The sequence below is a fragment of the Aphelocoma coerulescens genome (assembly GCF_041296385.1).
Source record: "Aphelocoma coerulescens isolate FSJ_1873_10779 chromosome W unlocalized genomic scaffold, UR_Acoe_1.0 ChrW_unloc_scaf_1, whole genome shotgun sequence".
In the NCBI taxonomy this organism is placed as follows: domain Eukaryota; kingdom Metazoa; phylum Chordata; class Aves; order Passeriformes; family Corvidae; genus Aphelocoma; species Aphelocoma coerulescens.
The window spans coordinates 2,233,265-2,255,343 of NW_027184080.1; positions in this window are offsets into that span (position 1 = coordinate 2,233,265).

Genomic DNA, 22,079 nt, shown 5'->3' on the forward strand with positions numbered 1-22,079 from the left:
CCACCCAGGATTTGTGCTCGTCCCTGCTGTTCCAGCCTGCTGTTCCTGAGGGTCCAGCTGGACACCAGGGTCGCCTGCCCAGGGGGTTTGTGAAGCCTTTGTTCCATCTCTTCCTGACATCCCAAGCTGCCATTGCGGCATGCTCCCCGAGCTCGCTCCGGAGCGCCCCCTGCAGCTGCAGAGGAACCATCGCACCTGCCCTGCTCACCGGGACCCGCCAGCGCCCCTGCGGGCTGCGACCATAACTGCACCAAAGGGGAAAGGGCCTGACAGCCGAGAAGGCTGGCACTGAGTTTGTGGTTCTGTTTGCTGTTACTGCCATAGTTATTGTTGCTTGTTTGCCTTGTTATACACATATATATAATAGTAAAGTACTGTTATTCTGATTCCTCATATCTTTGCCTGAAAGCCCCTTAATTTCAAAATTATAATAATTTGGAGGGAAGGAGGTTGCATTTTTTTTTTTTTTTTCATTTCAAGGGAGACTTCTGCCTTCCTTGGCAGACACCTATCTTTCAAACCAAGACAAGAGTCTTCCTCATTCTGAACTTTTCACCTTGCTTCCCTGTGCATGCTTTTTATGTCCCTGTCCCAAGTCCAAACTTCAAGGCTGGTTTAAGTTAGTTTTACCTTCAAAAACAGGATCTTTGGTCTAGATTCCTTCCCCTTATCAATAGTCTTATATCTTCTCATTCTGCTTTGGTCGGCACAATAAGTGTTGAGCAAGCTGAATGCATTGTTTTTAACAAACAGCTTCTTAGCAAAGCATTTAACCTCTGCTTCCCCCCCCTCCCAATTCAATACCAAAAACCAGGCTGTGCAAAACCAACTCAGGCATCAAAAAAACCTCTGCCCTGGACTTCCAGAGGGCAGACTTTGGCCTATTCAGGACACTCATTTGGAGAGTCACTTGGGAAGCAGCCCTTAAAAACAAAGAGGCCCCCAGAAGGCTATAACACTTTAAGAAAGAAGGCCTGAAGGCACAGGAGCAGACTGTCCTTATATGCCAAAAGATGAGCAAGTGGGAAAGAAGACCAGCCTGACTGAGCAGGGAGCTTTTGCAGGAACTCAGGGTAAAAAGAGGGTGCATGGAGAAAGGGACAGGCAACTCAAGAAGTGTTTAAGGATATCATACTTTGTCAGAGACTGAAAATAGTTCATGCCTCAAACATTAAAAGTTTTGTTCATGACAAAGAAGCTGCAACCGAAGAAGCCTCCCTGAAGACTGGGACTTTGAACCAAAAGTCAAACTTCTGATTAGATAAAGGGAGTTCTATTGTTCAATCACCTCAGGCTGAGGGAAAGGTATGCATCCACAAAAGGCCAAAATCACCAGCTGGATGAGTTTGGGGTGGGGATAGAGCACAGCTCACAGAAGCCAGGTTTACAGACTGTCCCCCCAACTGAGGGGGGAAGAGGAGGTTTTGGGTGTGTGGCGTAACCTCTGGTCAGAGGCACTGAACACCCATCCTCTGTTACACAAACCGGCCCAGCTGTGGAACCCCCAACCCCCACAGGCCACATTCATGGGACTTTCACGTGAGAGGCTTTGCCCCACAGGACTGCACGTGATACAACAGATCCAGAGTCTGCTGAGAGAGACTTCCCCCCCTCCGCCAGGGGGACATGCCTGGACATTGCTACCTGGCTCGAGGGTATATAAACCCATCGGATTCTATGCTTTCTGGGGGGACCTTTACCACCAAGAAGACCAGCTGGAGAGGATCAACGAAACATTGTTGGGATCCATGGAGTGGTGATATTTTCCTTATTGTCTCCCTGTCACTCTTTCTGTCCCCCCCCACTTATTTTCTACTTTTCTTTCTCTCTCTCTCTCTCTCTCTCTCCCCCATATTTACCATCAAATAAAACCCTTACTATTGTCACTGGCATATGGTCTCATTTGCACCTTAATTCAGGCAGAGGCATTTCAAAGAACCTTAAAACTGGATCATAACATACTTTCACAGTCAACTTCTCTACCTGGGCAGCAATGTCTTGCCACAGTTCAGCAGCCCAGATGGGTTTCCCTCTGTGCTGCCAATTGGCCTTTTTCCATAGGTCAAGCCACTCCCACAGAGAATTTGCTATCATCTGTGAATGAGTGTAGAGGTAGAGCGCTGGCCATTTGTTGGGGTTTTAGGAGTTCTCCTTTTGTTTTTGTTTTTTCTCTTTAAGAATTTTCCCCATATGTGTTGCCAAGAGACACTCAAGACTGGGTATTTAAGAGAGACAAAAAAACCTGGCCACAAGGGGAGGGGTCCAGCTGACTACCCTCTTTTACCTGGGGTTTTCTCGTGTAGGGCAGAGATGCTGCAAGATCTGGACTAGGAAAAAGGGTTTGAGTGGAGCCCCTAGTTATCTTGCTCTCTCAGCATTCAGAGGGGAGAGAAGCTGCAGTTGTTGTGGGGAGAATTCATCACCACTGCGGGGTTCTGCCTTCTGCTGCCTTCCTTCTACCGTGAGTGGAGCTTGCTCGCTGGAGCAGCCGTTGCATTGAGACCCTATTTAACACCCTACCTCACTAAAAAGGGACTTTCTCACCATCTGCTCGGGTGCCTCAGGGAAAACCCCAGGATCCCAAGCCCACCTTCCCCTGCCCCACTGAGAGCCAGGCAGCAGCAACCCTACCCCCCTGCATTCCTTTGCCACTGATCTGAGCCTTTGCTGTACTGTAGCTCTGCACGCCCTGCCTGCCGAGACGTCCCGGGGTTCCCGCTGCAGCTCCGGAGTTTGATACATCTTGTCTACCACCCAGGATTTTGTGGTCATCCCTGCTGTTCCAGCCTGCTGTTCCTGAGGGTCCTGCTGTGGCACGGGGATGGGCTGCCCCAGGGGTTTTGTGAAGCCTTTCTTTCATCCCTTCCTGGCTCGGTTAAATCCGCCATTACTGCGTGCTCCCAGAGCTCGTGCCAGAGCGCCCCCTACAGCCTCGTGGGAATCATTGCATCTACCCTGCCCACCAGGAGCCGCCAGCGGCCCTGCCAGCTAAGAGCATAACAGCAACCAAAGGGGAAAGTACCTGACAGCCAAGATGGCTGCCACTGGGTTTCTAGTTCTGTTTGTTGCTGCTGCCACAGTTATTGTTGTTTATTTACCTAGTTTTTATATATGTATATATATATATATATAAATGAACTGTTATTCCTATTCCTCATACCTTTGCCTGAAAGCCCCTTAATTTCAAAATTATAATAATTCGGAGGGAACGGGGTTGACTTTTCCATTCCAAGGGAGGGTCCTGCCTTCCTTAGCAGACACGTTGTCTTGGGGTGACTTTATGATGTGTATCCCCTATCGCTGCTCTATGCCCAGAAATTAATTTTGTGCTTTTCTGTGCCTTTAAACTGAGCCTGAGAGGGGGGAGAGGAAAAAAACAAGCAAACTTTCAAAGTAGTTTGTTTCAAGGACACAGAGATATACAGACTCCTCTGCTTTTGCAGCAGCAAGCAGCAAGAAGCACCCATTTTTATTTCAGCCAGTTTTCCACCTCCTTTTTATCCAGAGGGAGACGGTGAGTTGAACTTTGTTTTCCTGGGACTTTGGTTTTTTGCCTTTCTTCTTTTTTTGGACTGTTTCAACATCAGAACACATCGGGAGAGTTCTCCACCGAGGCCCGGAGGTGGGCCCACATGACCCAGCTCCAAGGAGGGGGAGAGACACTACGGAAAGACTCTGAAATTTTCCCAGGTTCCTTTCCACAGTGAGAGGTTTTATTATTTAGCACTATTATCCTTTTCCTATTTGTTTGTTAAATAAATCATTTTTATCTCTTTCAATTTCCTCCAAGGAAAATTCATTTTTTTCCCGAACCTGGTGGGAGAGGGTGGTTGTGACCTGCCTTCTATCAGAGGATATTTTTCCTCCAAATTTGTCCAAACCAGCATACGTCTCTTTCAAACAAAAACACCATTTCTCTCATCCAGCAATATCCAAAACCAGCTGGACAGCTTTCAACTCTGCAACCTGAATTGATTCACCTTGTCCCTCAATAGCTTCTGTGACTTGTCATGTAGGACTCCATATGGCAGCTTTCCATTTTTGATTTGTCCATATGATAGGGCAGGAAGTGTCAGTGAAGACATCAAATTGCTTTTAATTTTCTGCTAGCTTATTATATGGTGGGGCCTCCTCAGCACATGTCACCTTGTCCTCTTCCTTTTCTGTTGATAATCCAAAAGTCTCACCTTTGGGCCAATTCATGAAGATCTCCAATATCCCTGGAAGATTGGGGTTTCCTATTCAAGCTCACTGTCTGATCAGAGCTATTCACTTACTCCATGTGACATCATTGGCATGATGTGGGGAAAGGACTTTCCCTTTGAACATCCAGCCCAGCACTGGCAGTCGGGGTGCCAGGAGGAGCTGTGCTTTGCTGCCAATCTCTTCTGAAGAAGCTTGAACCCCTGTCAAGATCTCTTTTTCAGTTGGGCTGTAGGAAGCCTTGGATCCATTATACCCCCTGACTCCAGAACCCCAGGGGTTGTCCTCAAGTCTCCCCAGGTACCTTTTGCCAGAGGCTCCAGGAAGGACCATTCTCCCCAGCTGCAATGTAGAGCATGTTTTACATCCTGTCCTGTCCTGCTTGGCCTGAGGGCTACTATATGAACAATCTCCTGTTTGATTTGTTCAAAAGCTTGTTGCTGTTCAGGACCCCACTTGAAATTGTCACCAAACAGGACGAAAGAAACGTATCCAACACCAGTTTGATGTGAATAAGCAGACACTTCTTTATTCAGGCACTGGGACACGGGGGATAACTCCTCTGAAAACATGTTCTACTTAACTAACAAAACCCATCCACTTTATATATTTTTCTGCTGAATCTTCATTACATAAGTTCTTTTACATACTATGCACACTATGCCCACTTTTAAATTTAACCTTCACATTGATTGGTTCTAATGGTTAATAACTTCATCAATATTCTTATCCTAAAGCAATCATTGGTCATCTCTTCTGAGGTCTACTGATTGGTAGTGGGTTTCCAAGCAGCATAACTGGTGAGCAGGACAGTCTCCATAGCTTCTTGACTGAAACAGAAGGGTCCAGTAACTTCTTGGTAAGGTTTCTGCGGTTATACATTCCAAACACAGCACTCCTGATATTTCTACACCTTATACTTCACAATTTTCTACTTATAATCATAGATAACCCTTTTATATGATTTAATTGATTATTTGATCAAAATATTCATAACAAAATCATTCTTCTTCCAGGTCACATGATGGAGACATCTTAAAATTTGACCGTAATCTGGACTATGCATCCTCCAAAAACCCACAGCACATAGGAAAGGCAGTGTTTCCTTATTGGTAGTGGGTGGGGACATAGCTGCTGTTTTGTTAACCACATCCATTGGAATCTGACAATCTCCATCTTGCCATTTTACTACTATGAACTGAATTTCCTGGGCAGGTCCTTTGACCTTACTTTGTTTTATGGCGAAACCAGCCTTCAGGAGGATCTGGATGATCTTCTCCCCTTTCTCAAAAACTTCCTCTGCTATGTTGCTCCATATGATGATGTCATCAATGTATTGCAAGTGTTCTGGAGCCTCACCCTTTTCCAGTGCAGTCTGAATCAGTCCATGGCAAATGATGGGACTGTGCTTCCACCCCTGGGGCAGTCGGTTCCAGGTGTAGTGCACACCCCTCCAGATCAACACGAACTGTGGCCTGCACTCTGATGCTAAAGGGATAGAGAAAAATGCATTGTCAATGTCGATGGTGGCACCACTTTGCTGCTTTGGACTCCAGTTCATATTGAAGTTCCAGCATATCAGGCACAGCAGCACTCAGTGATGGTTTAACTTCATTCAGGCCATCATAGTCCACTTTCAGTCTCTACTCTCCATTGGACTTATGCACTGGCAATATAGGACTATTGAAGGGTGACCGAGTCTTGCTGACAACTCCTGGCCCTTGCAGCTGGAATGTTGAATTTTTCTTATCGCAGTGGAGAGGGGGGAGAGCCAAGCCGCTCCGGCTGCCCACAGCAAGGCAGTGGGGGGGGTTCCATGGCTGGAACAGGTCCATCAACTCCAGGATGGCCGTGGCCCGGCCCGGCCTGGCCCAAGCAGGGCCTGGTCGGGCCTGCTGGCCCCCACACAGGGCCCACAGCCACCTGTCCCAGAGCCGGAAACGAGAGAGAGCTTGGGGGGGAGTTTGTCTATTCTTAAGTGTGGATCACAGAGGCGGTCACAACTTTAAGTGGCTTAAAGGATTGTCCATATTCAAACTGTCCAGCTGATAGGTTCTATCAGGTCCCAGAGGAAGCTGTAAGCACCCCTTAGCAAGGACATCCCTTCCGGGACTATGCTTGCTAACCTATGACAGGTATCAGGTTGTATCTTGACTCTGTCAGTTTGAACCAGTGTTTTCTTTTATTTTTTTTCCTTTTCTTTAATTTCCCCATTGAATTGTTATTCTGACTTGGTGCCTACCACTGGTTTGTTTTCAAACTAGTACATATTTAATGAATATAAATCATATAAACTGTTGGTTTGGAGTTCAGCCTTGTTATCTGGAGGAAGGCAGATTGTATTATTGGAAGGGAAAGATTTTAGCTATTGCATTGAAAACATCCAGACGCTCAATGCCTTTCTACTATAGCTCCATCTAATTTCCCTTTTAAATCCCATGTTTTGTGTGTGAAAACAGTTGTGAAGCTTCTATTTGTTTGCATGTATTAACTGTGAGAGAAAGTGGTATTGTACTTCTACTAGAAGGAGTGGGTGGTGTCCAAGCTGCCAGAGGAGAGAGCTTGGTATCAGACTAGAAAGAGCAGGAATAAAGAACTTGGCAGAAAATGAAGGTGTAGATAATGTTAGAGTGAGGGGAGAGTGGCAGAGAAAAGTGAGAAATTTGAGAGGAACTGGTTAGAAAAGTACAGCAAGTGTATGTAAGAAAGGATGAGGAAAAGGCAAAAGCAAAGGCAAAGGTGATCGCAGCGGTTGTAGGAATTGTGGACATTGTGGTTCATAGATTTGGGTGTTTAGTTCCCTTTTCTGCTTGGTGTTTTGTGTGGAGCTGTAAGGCTCCTGTTTGGAGGGGACCCATGCCCCTGTGCCTTTTGTGTTTTGTTGTGAAAAGCCAAAATTGGCAGGTTTCAGTCCTGAAGCCAATCCAGAGCTCCTTTTTTGTGGATAACCCCCCCACCAGTCTGTGGTTTATTATGGAGAACTAGAATTGGCAGATTCTAATCCTGAAGCCAATTCTGCAGCTGCAGCCTTGTGGAGATGGTGTTGTCCCTATGCAGGCCTAGGTATTTGTCATGCAGCCTCGTCTGTGGGGGCTATAGAGAAACTTTACAGGAAAATGCCTGTCCTGAGCAGCCAGTGAAGAAAAAAAAGTTTTGTTGTCCTTCCTTGGTTAATTTCTTAGTCACCTCTCTTCTCCTGGGGTGGACTTGGTAAAAAAAAAAAAAAAAAAATTGAGATAAGGAGCAATTGGTTACTAAAAGAAGATGGATTACTAAAAATGTGATTGGTTATTAAAAAAAAAAAAAAAGGGGGTTTAGGCAGTAGCATTGCTTGCCACCAAACTTGATCTTGTCCAAAAAGAAAATCGCCAGAACAAACTGATAAGGCAAACTGCTCCAAGATGAAAAGCAGAAGCCTACTAAAACCCTGAAAAAAAAAAAAAAAGAAAAAGCAATTCAAATGCCTGATTCACAGGCTGCAACTCTTGCAAAACTTTTAAAAGCAGTCTTACTCCCTCCACTGAAGAATCAATTGGAGGAAACCCCACTGAAAACCTGTGGGAAACAACAGAAGTGCTACAACAAGCACTTCATAGAATAAAAACTAAAACTCCACTTGAACAACTTAATGCAATTAACAACTTGTTTCACTCAGACATATTTTTCATATTTTTTTTTCAGGGAAGTTTGTTTCTTTTCTCTTTTCTAGGAATGTCAAACATCCCAGCATTGAAGATAAAGCCGTTTGAGAGCAAGGAAACTGCAGGAAGCAAAATCACACCTAAATGTGATAACCATTGCTTCACTGTCACTTTGTGTTAGTCCCAAAAAGTTTTACTTCTTTTTTTAATAATTGGTCTAGTGGGCCAAATTTTCACTTTTCTTTTACAGGAATCTACCAACACATGAGATGGAGCTGTGTGAAAACCAATGAAATTTGAAGTGTCACCATAATTGCTTGCACTGTCAGTTTGTTAATGTTTGTAATTTGTTTGTGTTTTCATTGCAAGTGACTTGGTGAGAGATCAAATAGAAGTTAAAGCATTCTACTGTTGCAGTGCAAGTGGCAGTGGCCACTGCAGCAGAGCATTCAGAGGACTGGTGGACAGGCCTCCAGAACACAGAGGTCTGATTCTCACCCCTTGGGTACAGCGAGTTCCCAGGTTCCTAGTGGTTCTTAGTTTGCATGTTTTAAGTTTATTGGTTCAGGAGTTCTCCACCTAGTTTTATGTATGAGTTCATGTTTATGTATTTCCCTTAGTTGCTTATGTATTAGTTCTGGAAAGTTCTCCCTTCTTCGATGCCCCATTGGTCTACTCATGTAATTCCCTCCCCTAAGTTATTCCCATTGGTTATTTCCCTGTTATCTCCCTTTCCTCAGTCAATTCCCATTGGTTGTTTCCCTTTGTTCCACCCCTGTATAAAATGCTGTGCTTTCCCCTTTTTCCTGGTCTTTGTCCCTGGATTTTCCACTGGCAATAAACCAGCTGGAACCTACACAGAGACCCCTCTCTCATCCTTTGCCTCTGCCAATGCTTTTACACCACCTTTGTTTGGGGCTCACTCCTTGTGAAGGAGACAGCTTTCCCTCCTTGCTGCAGCTGACCCCTGCCTGCAGCAGAAGCCAAGGACATCTGCAGCTGGGTGCTGTGCTGCCTCGGGCAGCCCCAACAGTGTCTCGTGGCGCCCAAACAGGGATCCTCCACACTGAGGGCTCCTGCGAGACGTCCTTGGTGATTTTGGATTAGCAAGAGTTAGTCTTTTTGGGCGACCACAACCCCCTTGTGCAGCACACTGAGTTTTATTCAGTGGTGTTCCCGGGGAAGACTGGCAACCCTCCTCAGTTGTGGCTGAGAGTATTGGTCCTAGGCAGAGGACCTCAGCCACATGCTTTCTGTTCCCAGGATCAGTTACTGGACTCCGGTCTAAGTGGTTTTTTCGTAAGTCTGCATCTCCCGGGGTTGGGGCTCCGGGTTAGGGATTGCTGGTTCTGTTTCTGGTCTCTGGTCAGTTTTCTTTGATTTTTTCCTTTTGCTGTGGTTAGGGGTGGATTTTAGTGTGCTGGAAAATTGGTATAAAGTTATCCACACACCAGAGGGAGGTTTGTCTCCAAATTGGGGAATCCCTGAAGGTGGGAGGGATTAAATGTTCCAAGGGGCTGTTAAAGGATTTTACTATGTGGCTTTTCCTTTACTTTCCCTGGGTGTCTCCTGAAGACGTGAAAATGCTTTTGTTTTTGGACTCTGTGGGGCAAAAATTAACTTTGCTAAGGAATAATAGTGTGAAAAATTAGGTTTACTCTTAGTAAAATTTTAAGAAAAATTTAATGAAAGGGACAATTAGGAGACAACAGCAAAAAGGGTGTTATGGCTGGCCAGGTGCTTTGGCAGAGATCCAAACGCACACCTCTTCATCCAAAAGATCATCTTTAAAAGTACATCACTTATTTTGTATTCATCACCATCATGCATAATTCATTAATTCTTTGGAGTTGCTAAGTATCATCCCATCAGCCTTATATTCCTCCTTGGCTCCATTCCGTCTGGTTTCGGGTTCTTTTCTTCTGATAAGATTTTCCAGGAATGTGAAGACCCCCCCCATCCTTCCCAAACTGACTACACAAACTACAGACATTCTACAGCATTACATTACAGAACCTAGGCAAAGCCCCCCCCAACAATAAGTAACATACAAAAACCAACGTCACAATACATTCATAATAATTTTGTAACATGCAAAAAGCCAATACCACAGTACATTCATAACAATAGGGACACCTCAGTGATTAAATTTTATCCTCTGTTGGTTTTGATTTATGATTCAGTAAAAAGAGAGGGGAAAGAAAAAGAAAAGCTCAAGGAGTTAACCCCAGTTAAAAATGTTCCTGACCCTTTCCCTCCTCCCTCACCCCCTGTTCCTAACCCCTTTTCCCCTAAGCTGAGTAAATCAGGAGGTGCAGACTGCCACAAGGCACAGGGCTGCCACCAGCTTCCTGGCCCTCCTTGGTTTCCTCAGCTCCCTCCCTGAGATGACACTGGCCATGTCGTCCCGGACCCTTCCCTAATCCCTTTTCCCACTCCCTTCTCCCCAGTTGTAAAATTCCATGTTTTCCAAAATGGTGGTTCAAAGTCCTTAGTTTCACAAAATGGAGGAGACCACATGGCTCGGTCCTCCACCCCCCCTTCTTCTTCCCATAATTCCTTTTGGCCATGCCCCTACAACCCCTTCCTGCCCCCCCACCTGACTTCCTGGCATCGGGCCCCTCCCATCCATTGGGCCATGCCCCCCCAGCATCGGGCCCCTCCCATCCATTGGGCCATGCCCCCCCAGCATCAGGCCCCTCCCATCCATCAGGCCATGCCTTCCCTGTGTCGGGCTCTGCCCACAGTGTCATTCCCACCCCCTCCTATCGGGATTCTGCCCCAGTCTCCTCCCCTCTCTCTGCTGGCTCCATCCCACCCTCTCCCCACTTCTGGTTCCCATGGTCTCACTTCTGGTTCCCACGCCTCCCAAGCCGGATGTGACAACCCAGGGAACCAGAACCCGGAACAGGAGTCCTATCCCTTTGCTGCTCCAGTGCTTTACAGCCAGACAGGAAGGAACCCACATTGGGAACCCTTCTCGTATCAGCATATAAAAGAACTTTGCAAGGCACAAAAAGAATTCAGAAGAGAAAGCTCATATTTTAAAAGCTTGTTACAAGCCACTTTCTCATCAAATGTATTGGTTCCCCATGATATTAAAAACATTTTGTCATGCCTGCTTCTCCCCACTGAATACATTTTGTGGGAGAGAGCATGGAAGAGGCTTTTAGGGGATCTCCTTTCTGTGCTCCTGCGAAGTGAAGACAATTCAATTGATTTAGAGAATTCAAATTTAACTATAAATCCTTTATGCAGCGAAGGAGAAGTGGCTAAGCCCCAAGACCAGGCCCGACTATTACCAGGGCCTGTCCTTACCCAAATTAAAGGAGCTGCAGAGAGACCACTTTTGTTAATGCCTTCCAAAGCCCCAAAAATTAATTACACAACTATTAAGCAATCTCCCCAAGAACCTTTTATAGATTTTGGGGAGAGGCTTCAGCAAGCTATTGGGAAGCAAGTGACCAACCAGGAAACACAGAAAGAACTACTAACAGAGGTAGCCCAAATGAATGCAAATGACATCTGCAAGAAGAATATTCTTGGGCTTCCCTTCGATCCACCTCCCATGTTAGACTTGATGGTTGAGGCCTGTACAAAGCTTGCAATTTTGGAGCCGGAGGTAAAAACAAAGGGGAAATTATAGGGGCAGCTGAGGAGACTGTGGTGGCAGCAGGAGACACAAGACCTAAAAGAGAACTCATTAGTCACCACTGTTGGAGGAAAGGCCATTGGGACAGGGACTGTAGGGCACCAGCCCCAGTTAATAACAAACGTATGGAGATTGTTTCCCCAGGACCATCGCAGCAGGGAAACTGAAGAGGCAGTATGGAACAGCCCCGCGCGTGGACACAAATTAGGTTGTTTCTACACCGGACATTGGGACCCCTGGACAAAGCTTGGAGGTGACCAGCAACCACATGCAGCACTTTGATACCACCAGCTGGCAAGTAATTGTGGTAACCCTCTGTGCCGATTTGGACAAATTTGGAGGAAAAATATCCTCTGATAGAAGGCAGGTTACAACCATCCTTCCCCCACCAGGTTTGGGAAAAAAGAAATTTTCCTCGGAGGAAAGTGAAAGAGATAAAAACGATTTATTTAACAAACAAATAGGAAAAGGATAATAATGCTAAATAATAAAACCTCACTGTAGAGAGAAATCTGGGAAAATTTCAGAGTCCTTCCATAGTCTCTCTCCCCCTCCCTGGAGTTGGGTCATGGTGGGCCCACCTCCAGGGCCTCGGTGGAGAACTCTCCCAATGTGTTCTGATGTTGAAACAGTCCAAAAAAAGAAGAAAGGCAAAAAACCAAAGTCCCAGGAAAACAAAGTTCAACTCACCGTCTCCCTCTGGATAAAAAGGAGGTGGAAAACTGGCTGAAATAAAAATGGGTGCTTCTTGCTGCTTGCTGCTGCAAAAGCAGAGGAGTCTGTATATCTCTGTGTCCTTGAAACAAACTACTTTGAAAGTTTGCTTGTTTTTTTCCTCTCCCCCCTCTCAGGCTCAGTTTAAAGGCACAGAAAAGCACAAAATTAATTTCTGGTCATAGAGCAGCGATAGGGGATGCACATCATAAAGTCACCCCAAGACATTTCACCCCTTATCCCATATCGTCGGCTCAATGCCCAAACTAATGTATTCTAACTCTATACACATGCATTAATACATACATTTAGCGGGGGGGGGGGGGGGGGTGTCCCGGGTGCAGGGGAACCAGCCAGAGTCACAACGAACACCGATACAATTTGAGCATCGTGCTCCAGTTTTATTGTTTACTTACACCAAGTTATACTTTGCAAAGTTCACGCCCTCTTCCCACGAGAAAGCCTCTAAGCAGCGGGGGAGCTGAGTAGTGTATACCTTTTCCCAAGGCTGTTCAAGGCTGCTGGCTAGCAGGTTCCTTGCAAGCCTATCTTCAGCCTGAGGCCTCATCAGGGGTACTTCTGCAACAACCATGGGGTGTCCAAGCTCTCCTGGGGTATCATATGCCCCCGTTCCACAATGAATTCCTCTACATATCCTCTGTTTTATTTTTGGGCAACCCAGGCCTGGTCGATGATCTTTCGCAGCTCCACCTTAATGCAAGAAAAAATACACCCAAATACTATTAAGCCTAATATAACTATAAATAGCAATTGGAAGCCTTCTACTACCAAGGTACGTAGCCATCCAGTGATACCCAGACCCTTAAGCAAATCTCCAATAGGGTCGTCTGTCTCCTGACTGTTGTGTAGGCCACTCTGGAGGTCAGAGAGGTGCTTATTAATTGAGACAGAGTGGTCAGAAAGATTCATACAGCACATACCCTGGAACTCTTCACAGTCGTGGCCATGAGCTAATAGTAGAAAATCAATGGCAGCCCGATTTTGTAATACTGCATGTCTAACACTAGTAACATCTGCGCTTAACTCGTCAAGCATCTGTGAAGTTATGTTTAGCTCATCCCTCGCCCAGCAAGCAAGTTTATGTAAAATGGTGTGAGCCCTGGCTGCTGAAGCACCAGGTACAAACATAGATGCTAGCCAAATTATACCACGACTCCAAAAAACAGGCTCTTCATTTCTTTTACATTTGAGCTCATGGATTGAATGTCGCACCCTGGTTTTAGTGCGGTGGGTGATATTTAAGAGTTGATGCAGGCTTGGATGGAACAGGGTGAGTTTCCCTAAGTAGCTGTACCGGTTTGGCCAAATTTAGAAATATATTCTCTGAGAGAAGGCACAACCACCCCTCCCCCACCAGGTTCGGGAAAAAATAAATTTTCCTCGAAGGAAAGTGAAGAAGATAAAACTATTTATTTAACAAACACACGGGAAAGGAAAATGAGGTTAAATGGTAAAATCTTTTGCTGTGGAGGAAAAACCTGGGAAAGCGTTAGAGTCCTCTCTTTGGTCTCCTCGGAGCTGGGGCTTGGCCCAGGGCCAGGCCCTCTGTGCCTGATGGAAAGTCCTCCCGATGTGCTCTGAGGCTGTCCTGGGTTGAGGTGTATTCTATTACCATCCTCATGAGCTGTTGAAATCAGGTGGGGAAGTGTTTCCTTGCCTCCTCCCCCCAGACTATCTTGCTGTTAATGGCCCATCATTGTCCTGCTGCATGACTCAGAGATAACTCCCTCTGGACTATCTTCTGTTAATGAGCCTAATCAACACTTGGCCTCATGACTCATTACCCTATTGTGAGATGCTCCACCCAGAGGGAGGAACCAAGCATCCCATCGTGGATATAATCTGGGACTCTGAACACCAGAGACTGGCTTTCCACTGGATTTCCAGAGGACAGGAGCTACACAGCCACCACTGGACTTTCTGAGGAAGAGCAGACCCCTTCTACTACAGGATCACTACTTCAGAGGACTGCTACCACCACCCTGCCTAACAGGGACTAAGGTTGTATCCTGACTCTGTCAGTGTTTTCTTTTACTTTCTTTTCCTTTTCTTTAATTTCCATTAAATTGTTATTCTGACTTGGTGCCTCCCCCTGGTTTGTTTTCAAACTAGTACAGAGGTTGAAAGCAGTCCAGTAGCAAAGGGAGAAAATCCGGAATTCCAGAGAAGGAAAAGCAAAGTCCAACTCTCAGTCTCTCTCCGGAGAACCAGAAACTGAAAACAACTGGCCAAAAGCTGACTGGAACACAGCAAGCCGGGTGCTTCCTCACTCCCCTGCCGCATCTGGGGAAAAAAAGCCTCCTATCTTTATGTGACCTTGAACAAGCTGCAAACTGCTTTGAGAAAGTTTTGCTCAGTTTTTCCTTCCCCCTCTCAGGCTCAGTTTAGAGGCATAGAAAGGCAAAAAAAATTAATTTCTGGGCATAGGCAGCGATATGGGATACACATCATAACATCACCCCAAGACAGTAGCATGGTCCCCCATGTGGGCTGGCTGGGACCCCATTCCACGCGTGGTCCCTGCATATTAAGAACGTACCACTGGGGAGGCGCTTCGGGGCTTGACCCGTGAGGTTGATTCGGGGGTAAATTGCTTTGGACTCATAATTTCTCAAAAACCAGTCTGCAAGAGGGTCAACAGTGGCCCAAAGGCGCCTATTAACATTTAATTGACTGGTAGTGGGAGGCTTGAATGTCATGTGACCATCCCCAGTTTGGTTTGTGAAACCCAGTAGATCTAACTCTTCTGGTGTTCCCATGGTGACATCAATGCTTTTCAAGAATGCACCTTGCCAGCAGGCACGCTGCTGCGCAGGCTTGAGTCAAATCAGCCCTGAACATTTGCCATTGTTTGTGGTGTTCCTTATCAGGGAGCTATTGCTTAGCATCCCTCAGAAGTCTTGCCGGTTAAAATATGGGACCCCGATTAAACAGGTGCGAAATGGATCCCCTGGCGTTGCCAGGCTCAAACACATGGAGTCTTGCCCCGTTAAATCAGCTAGGGTGACCCACATGTTTTGTCTCTTTTGGATTGCTGTCAACATTGCATGGGACCCGGTTAGGATGCTTACAAAGAAGCAAACCTCTCAGAATGTTTGCGGGCCCAGCACTGCTTTGTCCCTTCCCAGCGCTCAGGGGCCACCACATGCTGCTGCGGGACACGAACCTGTGTGCTACTCTCTCACCCTAACACTGCCCCACTGTACTGCCTTCACTCGATCTAAATGGGCGGACAACCGATCAAAGATGTCCGCCAATGCCCTTGTCTCAAGACAGTCAAAAAACAATTCCCCACTCTACCTCTGTGTCTGGTGCTATACCCAAGAATTTACGCAACTCCCCTTCTTGATTCCGCCTTCACAGAGGGTTCCCCGACACCCACCACAAGTCACTAGCAACCACCCCGGGCAGTTGTTACATTCACCACAGGGTCTCGCTGTTTCTCCTGCTATGGAGAGTGGCGGATCTGGCAAGTTCTCAGCCCCCTCACTCAGCTTCATCTGCAGCCTCTCCCAAGGCTTCTTGGGACGGGGGTCCCAGAGTTCCAGCTGTTATGGTAGTGGCGTCACTTTCCTCAGGAGCTGATGCTGACTGCGCCTTCTTGCTTCGGGGTCCTGTATGTGTAGCACCGCCCCACTTGCTGGGCACCCCTCTGGTCAGGGCTGCGGTGATGACTTGTCCCTGTTGTTGCAGGACATTCTGCAGCATTGCAGTAAAAGTAGCTGTTTGAGATGACTGCTCTGCATGGGTAGCACCTGCTGCTCCCTGGGGCAACGTGGCAAGAATTGTCTTAGTTTGCCTATTGGCATTTTCAAAGGCAAGTGTTTGGAACATTTGCTCTTGGAGCTCTTCAGAGAGCTCAGTTGCATCCTTCAAGGCTGCTGACAGATGGTCGATGAAATGACCAAATGGCTCTGACAGCCCCTGTCGGACTGCTGCATACGGGGAAGACTTCTTCTTTTCAGGTACTGACAACAAGGCTTTGTAGGCAAGAGTCTGTGACAACTGATGAATGATGGTGGGCATGGTCAGCTGTGTCGCTGTCTCTCCATAAGCCCCGCTCCCAGTTAGCATGTCAGCTTGGATCGCATACAGTGGGTCTTGTGTGTCACCTTGGTGTTTGCTAGCTTCTTCTTGTGCTAGCCGCTTCCACGTTCGCTCCCAGAGCAGGAACTGTGAAGGGGTTAATAACAATTGTGCGATGCTGATGCAATCATTAGGATACAGGATATCTGGCACTGGTTCAGTCCGCCCCGTCGGGGCTGATGGAGGCGATGACTGCACCTCCCCTCGCGGGAAGGGAGGGGCCTTAGGCACTGTGCCTGGTTCTCTCGACAGGAACGTAGGAGTTCTGGTAGCTATCTTGACCGGTGGGGCCACGGGATGCCACAGTGCTGATGGTGTAATATCACAAGCCTTGGACTCCAGCGTGTCCTGCTGTGTAGATAATTCAGCAAGCTTTTTGATTACTTCATGCATCATCTCTCTGTGGTTCTCCTCCTCTTGGGGCTGACCCCCGGCAGCCCTGGCTGGCTCTGTCTCAGCAGGCGACGAAACCGCAGAGGCTGCTTTGCCGTCAGACGTTGACCCCGCTGTCCAGCAGAGGGGGGTTACATGCTGCCTCTTTCGTCCGGGAGCTAGCACGGCTCGTTTGTCCTTCGCCCGCCTGCGCCCCGCCCCCTGAGTCGGGCGGCTCTGCTTCCACCTTCGCAGCCATTTCTCTCTCAGACGTCGGAGGGGTAACTTCCTTCCCCGCCGAGTCCAGCAACTCCTGCAACGAATGTACAGGTGATGCTGTGTCCTTAATCAACCTTCCCGCAGCCAGCCCGAAGAACCATGCAACCCTGGACTCCGCCCTGGTCTCCGGCTGCTGCTTCGTAAGACCCCCATCTGTTCCCTTCCCGGAGCTGCCACTCCCGGAGCTGCCACTCCCTAAAGCCTCCATGGCGGCCGCAGCCACTGTCCTCTCTGCTTTCAGCTCTGCAAGAGTGTTAGTTACTGCTCTCCAGGTTAAGCTGAGAGCTTTAGCTTCTTTAGCTTCCTTTCCACCCTCAATCGTGGACAGCCAAAATTCGTTCCCTGCTTCCCACCATGCTTCGGTAGAAAACAGAAGCGAAGTTGTCATAGGTTAGCAAGCATAGTCCCGGAAGGGATATCCTTGCTAAGGGGTGCTTACAGCTTCCTCTGGGACCAGATAGAACCTATCAGCTGGCCAGTTTGAATATGGAAAATTCTTTAAGCCACTTAAAGTTGTGACCGCCTCTGTGATCCACACTTAAGAATAGACAAACTCCCCCCCACAAGCTCTCTCTCGTTTCCGGTGCTGGGACAGGTGACTGTGGGCCCCGTGCGGGGGCCAGCGGGCCCGGCCAGGCCCTGCTTGGGCCAGGCTGGGCTGGGCCACGGCCAGCCTGGAGCCATGGGCCTGTTCCAGCCGTGGAACCCCCCCCCACTGCCTTGCCGTGGGCGGCCAGAGCGGCTCGGCTCTCCCCCCTCTCCACTGCGGCCAAGATTTCAGCAAAGCGGCACCTCTGTCCGGCAGAGGTCAGGTGACCAACAGCGATAAGCCACATTCCAGCTGCAAGGCCGAGGTGAGATTAACCCTTTTATTGCTGTGAAGAGCTGAAAACCTGAGGGAAGAGAGAGAGGAGATGCTTAAAGCTGAAAGTCTGTGGTGAAGCTATGATATATCAGAGTATCCCGTTGTAATTTCATGAAGATATGGGGGGTGGAGTGTTCAACTCGTAAGCAATAGGCAGATGCTGACGCAGCTGTAATTTCATGAGAAGTTTGGACAGAGAGAGATGAAGCAGATGAACCAGATGAGGACTTTTGCTCCAAATGGGAAAGGAGAAAAACCTCAATTCCTAGAGATGCTTCCAGAGATAGTTCTAATGATGAAGATGAGGAAGACCCTTTGCTCCCAGGGAAGGAGAAGGGCCTCTGTTTTTTTGTTTCTGAACAGCTCAACCTTAAAATTGTACCCCAAAAAACTTTCAAGAGTGGACCCTCGAAAGCAGTTGCGGGAAAAGCTGCAAGTCAGGGGAAGGGTCTCACATTGCGAGCAGAGAGACTCCTCTTCCTAAATGGACTGAACAATATTTGGAAGTGGGTGTCTGTCTCGGTGTGATAATGTTTTCATAGCACGAGCAAGAAGAGACTTCTCTTTCTAAATGGACTGAACAAGGTTATTATGGAAGTGGTAAACAGACTGAACATCTTAAGGGTTGTCTTTACATTGTCAGTGGGAGAAGGGAGGAAGGTGGGGGGAGGAGGAGAGTTCTGAAGGTGGTATAATTTTTTTTTTCTTTTCTTCTTTTAGGTCTGTTAATAAACTTCTTTATATTCTTTCAAGTTTGGTGCCCTGCTTTGCGTTTCTCCTAATTCTTATCTCACAGAAGATAAACAGTAATGAGTATTTTAGCCCAAACCACTACACTAAATTGGTGTTTCCTCCCGGTTACAAACCCAATCCGCGACAGAAGTGTATCTCAATAATCCATGTCCCCAGGCCCACGTAACAAGGGCATTGAGATCTCGGTCTTTCACAATCTCACCTCTCTTAGAGAGGATACTAGCTAGGAGTCGAGTTCCAGCCTCATAATCCATAGCTTCTCAGCTGCAGACACTCGTTCGGCCGCAAGAAAATGCAGTCTCCGGCCACTTGGCTTTGATGCTTAGCCCCCGGCTTTACTCGGCTTTCAGGCCACCCACTCTGATTCCCCAGGCTTCAGCACAGATACAATGAATCGAAGTCTTACTGCATTTAAGTGAACCTGCATGTAGCAAAACTCACTCGGGTCACTGTTCGGGCGCCAGATTTAGCAGGGGCGGGTCCCGGATGCAGGGGAACGAGCCAGAGTCATGACACGAACACTGATACGATTTGAGCATCGTGCTCCAGTTTTATTGTTTACTTACACCAAGTTATACTTTGCAAAGTTCACAGCCCTTTCCCACGAGAAAGCCTCTAAGCAGCGGGGGAGCTGAGTAGTGTATACCTTTTCCCAAGGCTGTTCAAGGCTGCTGGCTAGCAGGTATTACCGCAGGCCTGGGCCCTAGGGTATATCACTGTGTCCTGCAGCCATATTTGACAACCTCTTTTATAGACTTTTTTCTTCATAGTCTAATTGGACAAAAGATGAGCCACCTGTTGGGGTGATTGGCTAAAATCCTAAAACATCCATTGTCAAAATATTTTTCTACTATACCATAAACAATACTTTTCAAGGTTGCAGGTGACTTGGCTGTTTACCTACTCTGCTACCTCTTCTGTGAGAGAGAAAAGTCTCTCATGGACTTAGAAAATAGCAAGAAAATCCTCGCTAGCAGCATTTTTGTATCAACAATTCCCTCTTTTTGGCTGATAACAACTCTACTATTAATCCTAAATAGAAATTTACATCAGTTATTAATTCTAAATATGTCCTTAAGGCTTTAACTATCTGACTCCATAACAAGAAATTTAAAGTTCAGTCTCTGCTTGTGGAAGGACCATCCCAGTCTCTGCTTGTAGAAGGACCATCTGCCTGATGGTTGACATCTTGGTCATCATCAGAAGAGTCATTAGGCTGATGATCTACATTCTGGTCGCCATTTGGATGGTTGGCGTTCCGGTCATCATTTGGAGGTTACCTGTTCTGCCTTTGGTGCCGTAGGTCAGAGCGAACACATTTTGCAGATAGCCACCGTACCCCAGTATCTGTGGAAAAGCAAGCATACCCACGACCCCAAACGATAAGCTCATGTGGGCCTTCCCACTGGTTAGTGAGTAAATTCTGTACCCAGACTTTTGCCCGGGGCAGTTGTCTCTCGGCAGACTGCAATGAGAGAAAATGATTCAGAATAGGAGGATTATTTGAATTTTGTGGTACCGTAAGGTGATTAATTGTATACAAAGCTTTTTCTAGTTGGCTTCAGTAACCAAATTCAAAGGTTCCTGTGAGAATCATTGAAAAGCCATGATAACAGCTCTTAATTCAACTAACTGAGCAGAGTCTGACTTGGATTGGTGTGTTAGTCACCCACCACAAAGGCAGTGTAGGATACTGTGCGCCCTCACGCACAGTGACCCCTGCTAAAAATTTGTCCCAGTCTGTACGCCCAAGCTGCCGACATGTCCCGTCCCTAAAGGTTAAGGGAGGTGGTAGCAACATAAGACCTAATTGTAGCTGTGTGCCCCTCTGAGTCCTTCACTGTTACAGCGGGGATTACTGTAACATGCATATATCAAACCAGGAGTCCCGTGGAAAAGAAATATATATATGGACGAATGTTGGAAGCTCAACAGGACGAGGAGCCCCAGCCCCAGCGGGGGGAGAGAGAGACAGTCCAAACCAATATGGTTGATAAGCCAACTCCATAAAACTCTCTTTATTAGCAGTCCAAAGGCACTTATATAGTATACCAGCTTGTTAACTCCTAAGTGGCTTAAAGCTTATCAAAACACATTTCTATTTCTACATAATTGGACTTACATTGACAAGTTTCCATAGTCTTGTTATGATCAAAAGAATTCAGTGCTCATCTCCCTCGTTCACTCCCGGATAGTACAGCTGCAAGTTTTTCACTCCCTCTCTGTTTCTCAGGCCTGCTTGTTATCTTTCACACAGGGACTTTCCCATGGAAAGTTTTCTCACACACAAGCCTAAAACTTCCAGGCCTATTGCTTGCACAGTTCTTTTATTGATCCCGATAATTCTATTTCCCAACAGACGGATTCTTGGTAGATGTTTCAGAGATGTTTATTTCTCCAGCCGCATGGCCGGGGCTGTGCTCAGAAACTCCCCAGTCACGGGACCCCGGAGTCCTTGGCCACACAGGGAAACAGAAACCAACCAATCGGGAATGAGGCTGACCAGAGGCAGGGAAACCCCATGTCCCCCCCCAGGGCCCCTCTCCCAGGGCTCCATGGCAGGGGGGGGGAGACCCCAACACTTCACCACCACAGGCCGTTCGCTTAAATAGCTCTGTGTGGTTCCTCCTACTCCTGCGATGGCCAATCCCAAAGGGGCTAAAGGCCATGAGGGAGGCCACGCAGAGAAGGAGATGATAGTTACATCAGCACCCATATCAATCAAGCCTCGAAGCTGAGTCCGGGACAGACGGGCGTTCAGCAGGATCAGGGTACATGTCATCTGTGGCTACGCTGGCTAAGAAGTTAGATCCAGGTGATTTTGGGCTCTGTTGGTGCATAGGCAAACGGGCTAGGAGCTGCTCTGGGGGTCCAATTCCATAAGCCGCTAATTTGCAGCCCTGGATAAGCTGTGGCCACCGCTGAGCCGAGTGGCAAGACATACTGTGCGCCCTCCTGCTGCCCTGACAGCCCTGCCTCTGCCAGCGCAGGGTCCCGGGGGGCCGCAGAGTCCTGTGATTGTGCAGGGTGAGGCGACACAGGCTCTGCCTGTGGAGCCAGGGAGGGTTTTCCGGATCCACCATCGTTTGCCCCGGAAGCCAGGTCAGTGGGGTCCCCTCGGACATTCCTCCGTCACTCATCACTGAAATAGGGGAGCAATCTCGGCTGCTACAGTCAAGGTCTGTCAGCAGCATAAATAACGAATGCCAGGTCTGGTATAATTCTAACACTGACGTGTTACAGCGGGGATTCTGTAACACAATGTATCAAACCAGGAGGCCCGTAGAAAGAAGTATATAAGGACAGATTCTTGGTAGATGTTTCAGAGATGTTTATTTTCCCAGCCTCATGGCCGGGGCTCTGCCGAGGAACTCCCACAGTCACCGGGACCGAGGGTCCTTGCCCACGCAGGGAAACACAAAACAACTAATGGCGAACGAAGCTGACCAGGGGCAGGGAAACCCCGTGCCTCCCCCCCAGGACCCCTCTCCCA